Here is a 5,671-nt window from a genome sequence, read left to right as displayed (position 1 = left end):
TCAAAGTGTGGTCTACAGACGCCTGGAGGCCTCTCAGATCCTTTCAGGAACTTCATGAGGTGAAAACTATTTTCATAATAATACTAAGACATTATTTGTCTATTAAAATATTTCCTTTTCCAACTACATGTCTGTGTGAGGCTAGATTTCCTTTACATACTTCAACCAAAAAAATACCCCAACAGATTCATCGTAGAGGCAAATATAAGAATCTAATTATCTTCTAATTAAGCTAGATATTAAGAAGATATTGCAAATTATCTAAAACAACATCACTCTTCTCATTAATCTTTTTTGTTTTGGAAAATGCAGTTATTTTTGACAAAAACATTAACATGTCATGGATTTATTATTATTTTTAAATGAATTAGTATTTTCAAAATGTATGAGTTTTAATTTCTAATGTAGTAATGATCAATAGATACAATCCACATCATCTGGAGTTCTTAATATTTAAAAAAATAAATAAATAAAGGGTTCCTGGGGCAGCTAAGTGGTGCAGTAGATAGAGCATCCACCCTGAAGCCAGGAGGACCTGAGTTCAAATCTGACCTCAGATACTTAACCTGTATGATCCTGGGCAAGTCACTTAACCCCAATCACCTCAGCAAAAAGAAAAAAAGAAAGGGTCTCTGAAACCAAAACATTTGAAAACCACCAATCTAGCCTAATATTATCATTTGACAAATTAACACATAGAAGCAGGAAAGTACTTGCCCAAGGTCACCAGGAAACTAGTGGCCAGGAGCTGAGTCTAGAACTCAGATTCTCTGACTCCATATCAGTGAGTCTACAAGCTTTATTAAGTGCTCACTATGCATCAGGTATTGGATCAAGTAGGGAGGATATTTAGAAAAATAAACACAGTCCCAGCCTTTAGAGAGCTTGCAATCCAATGAGGGAGAAAAAATTTAAATAGCTTCATAAGTACAAGATATATAAAGAAAAAAAAAAAAGGAAGGTAATATGAGAGAAGAGATTAAAAGATGCAGGGGATGGGGAAAGGCTTCCTAGAGACTCTGCTTTAGGGCAGAATTTGCAAAAAGAGCTAGAAGCATCATAAGATTAGAGTATTTAAAGATCATCTAGCCTTCTTCATGATCTCCCCATTTTACAGAGGAGAACACAGGAAACTGTGGTTGGCCCAACGTTCACCGAGCTGAGATTCATGCCCTTCTTTTCTGTTTACCACCTCTATTTTTTTCCCATTGCCCTAACCAGATTTCCTCTGAGAAGACAGTGGTTTAGTTTGGATCGCCTAAATACAATAGCAGCTTTAATTCTCTAGTCCCCTTTTTCCAAGATTGTATGATATACTCCTAAGAAAGCTTTTTCTACAATCAGACAACCTTAATGCTGTCCACTCACTGGATTTGCAACTTGGGCCAAATTCCTTCTGTTTGAGCCTCATTTTCCTCATCTGCATAATGAGGACATTGGATCTCTAAAACACTCATATTGTGAGATTATGTGTTCCAGTGGTCAAAACCATTTAGCAGCCTGGCCTTTCAGTCCCAGACACTCATCTTCCCTTGGTCCATACCTTACCCATTGAAAGATCCCTCTGTTCTATTTCCTATCCCATTTAATAAAGCCCTCAACTCTGTCCTTTCACTGTTCAATCTCTAAACACAGATAACTTCCTTGAGAGTGATGTTTACCCTTATTTGAAGACCATTGACATCATGATGTCGGAATCAAAAGTGTTCAACCATGGCTGATCAGCCCAATATGAGCTCAGAAAGCTTTACCATAAGTGGGCCACAAATAGTCCTTTTGAACATTTGGGAGGGAAATGTCTCTAGATTTGTGCATCTCATGTTTCTTTTGAGCGACTACAATTCTGCTTTGCTCATTCAGCAAGAGCATTCGTTTCATGTGAACATGCTATGCTTGGCGGTCCTGTGCCAGCATCTCCAGTCTCACAATTGATACTTAAGCTCTTCAGAGAGATCTTGAGATGTCCTGGTATCACTTCTTCTGACCTCCGTGTGAGTGCTTACTTTGTGTGAGCTCCACATAAAATAGTATTTTAGTCAAATGTGCATACAGCTATGTTCTCTGCAGTAGAGTTTAAATGTGCAAACTGGGAAACAAGATTAAATAGATCCCTGAATGCAAAAGCCCCCAAAGTCCCCATCCCCCCTCCAGACTGACCTTTTCTCCCATTATTAGGGGGAATCCAGACTTGCATTCTAATCATGGAACTCTAACCCAGAAATAAAAGAATACAAGTAATAAACTCTTAATTCAAAGCCATCTTCACCTTTAAAAGAAGTACGAGAAGTGGTGGGAAATAGGAGGGGACAGTACCTGTAACTTTTGAGCCACCTATTGCTCTATTTGTTATTATAAAGTCTCAAGTCACAATTAAAAATATAGTTTAAGGCTATATTCTCGTGGGAGCATTTTTCCTCAGTTAATTCCACACACCCTCTATTTCTAAAGAAAATAGAGTGGACACTCTAATTCTGTCTTTGTTCCCTTTGAGATGGCAGAAGTTCAGGCTCCAGCCCAACATGAGTATCATGTCTTCAACATGAAGAAGGTGCAGCTGACATGGACACTTTCCTCAGCCATTCATGCAGTTTACAGAAGAAAAGTTTGATCAGGCAGAAAAGATTAAAGATCTTTGAGAGCAAAGCTGAATGCACCAACCAATGGACAGAAAAAATTATGAGGCAAACAGAAGGACTATTGCAGTCAAATCCTAATGCTAGAAGATTTTGTTTATGAGATGTTGAACAGAAAAGTCCCAAGAACTCTTGAGGTAATACATGATTGAGACAGAGAATGAATTTGGTCCAGGAATTGCTTGCATAATGCCCTCGGCAAATGTGGAGAAACACAAAAACAATTGGAAGAGAGCTGATTCAAACATTGACAATAAACTTTCTTATCCATTTAAGAAACTTTATAAGAGATTATAAAACAATTGCTAAAAGAAAAAAATAAATAAATTATTGCAAAATATAAGACTTGACTTGGATACAACAAAGACCAGACTGAAAAAGGCAAAAATTGCAGAGTCTAGAGCATTATATAAATGGGAATTAAGAAAAACTGAGCAGAACCAGAACACTATACACAGTAACAGCAACATTGTGCAATGATCAACTATGACAGATTTTGCTCTTTTTAGCAATACAGTGATTCAAGACAATTCCAAAAGACTCATAATGGAAAATGCCATCCACATCCAGAGAAAGAACTCTGGAGTCTGAATGCAGATCAAAACACACTATTTTCACTTGTTTTAAATTTTTTTGTTCTTTCTTTTTCATGCTTTTTCCCTTTTGTTCTGATTCATTTTTCACAAGACTAATATGGAAATATGTTTAACATGATTGTACATGTATATGGAAATATATTTGACATGATTGTACATGTATAGCTTATATAGCATTGCTTGGTGTCTTCAGAAGGTGGGGCAGGAAGGAGAAAAATTTGGAGCTCAAAATCTTATGAAAGTGAATGTTAAAAACTAGATTAAACTTTGTGGATTAGATTTACACATACCAAAGGACTAACTGAAAGACACAGTTTGAGAACAGAATAAAAATCTCCTAGTTTAGTAATGGAGTAGTTTATCACACTGTCCAAGTAATGTTGGATAAATCACATGTAATTGGGGGGGGGGGGAATAATATTAAGTGAAGAATAACTCAGAGTAAATTTGATAGATTCTTTCTGGAAGGGATCAACATGCACATCACCTTCTTTGCTTCCTAAATAAATGACTTATGGAAAAAAGAAGACTTACTAAATTCAATGTTACCAGTATATGCTGGACTACAGAAACAACTTAGAAGTTTCCATCAGCCTCAAACCAGTCTTCTCCAACTTATGTGTAAGTGCCCTCCACTTCCGCCTCATCAGCAGTTATCACATGTTATTGCCTTGCACAAGTAACACAGTTGTTTCTCCTGCCTTCAGTGACTTGAAGGAATCCTACAAATAGTAGTGAATTATCACTTCTCACAGATAAGGTGATCATCCATACAGTATGGTTACCATGGATTCATACTGGCTGATAGGTGAAAGGGGAAATGAAAAGATCAAAATCCCAGTTACTTACTTTGAACTGCTCAGCTACGCAGTGGGCCTCTATATAGACTACCAGTTATGAGACAACATTTATAAATAATTGACTACAGAAAGCAAGTTTGTGTCTTCCATATTAAGGTCTTAAGAGACTCAGAAACTACCAGCCATCAGAACTAAGCTTTTCTGCCAATAATACTTCGTGGTGAATCTTTCACTGTTCAGATTTGATGTTTAGAGCTTTTAACTTTATGCCCTAAATATTTCCTTAAAGGATTCTGTTTCTATTGAAGTTTTCATTAAGAAGTGGATTCTACTTTTAAGTAAACTAAATCAAAAGCAGAAGCTCTGTTTTCTGCTGAATTTTTCACTAACATCAAGTTTCTTCCTTTATAGAAAATAAATTTACTGTGAATTGAAAAGAAATTTGTGTGACCCAAACTTCAGGCCCCAAATCCTGCTTCTTCAGAAAATAAAATTTTCCCCCCTAAGCAACATAGGGTAACAGAATAGACATTTTCAGCCTCTTCACCGCTTGCTTCATCCATTCTTCTCCAAGGCTTTGGAGCCTGAGGTGTTCAGAGGTAGTTTCTAAAATGTCCTTTTCGGTTTTAGAACTTGACACGGAGACTGCTTGGAGAAATTTTCATTATTACATAATCCTATCCAACTGGGAGTCCTGCCTGTATGGAGCACTGACCTTTGCTCCTTAGATGTTGTAGATTAAACTTTCACATACCAAAGGGAATGCCGGGGTGGTTGGAAGACACAGCCTGAGCACAGAATAAAAATCTCCTAGTGTGGTAACATAGTAGCTATCACACCAACTAACCTTGGATAAACCACCTGAAACCGAAATGTTCAACAACCGGCTTTTCAGGTTTAATCTGCATTGTGAGCATTACCCTCCACTATTTGGTTAAATCTAGAGGATCAACAAAGCAGTAAATCAAGTTCTGAGAGCCTTCGTCATTCCTGGTAGGGGATGGCTCCAGCGTTTGGTTGGCTGAAGTAAATCATCTCTAGATCAGCAATTGTTGGACTTCTGGCAACCATTTGAGGTTTTCTTGGCAAAGATACTGGAAGGGAATCACCCTTTCCTCCTCCAACTCATTTTGCGAATGAGGAAACTGAGGCACGCGGGGAAGTGACGTGGCCAGGGTCACACAACTAGTAAGGATCCGAGACGGGATTTGAATTCAGACCTTCTTGAATATAGTGAGTGTTCTCTTCAGTGCTCTCTCTACTGCCCCATGAGTTTAGCTAGGATCTATATTTAATCGAAATTCATGAGACTAAACATACTCTGTAGAAACGGGGATTCGAACCAGTAGCCTATAACCTTACCTGGCCAGCCAGCTCTAAGCAAATTCACAGGCGCCCGCAAACTCCTCCTATTCCGAAAGCAAAGATACCCCGCCCCTTCTCGAAGTCTTCTCCAATCATAAATGAAGTCTTACACTGTGCCGAGCTTCATTGGTAAAGGGAAATGTCTGTCGCTGATATGGGGGTGGGCTATAGTCTTAATGGACGTCTCCCGGGCCCACCGGCAGCTTGAGGCGCGGGTGCATCACCGGTGTACGTGACGGCTGGCGTAGCGTAACGTAACGTAGCGTGCGTGGCGGGA

The sequence above is a fragment of the Antechinus flavipes genome, chromosome 3, assembly GCF_016432865.1.
Source record: "Antechinus flavipes isolate AdamAnt ecotype Samford, QLD, Australia chromosome 3, AdamAnt_v2, whole genome shotgun sequence".
NCBI classification, from domain to species: domain Eukaryota; kingdom Metazoa; phylum Chordata; class Mammalia; order Dasyuromorphia; family Dasyuridae; genus Antechinus; species Antechinus flavipes.
Note: the sequence above shows the minus strand (reverse complement) of the source record.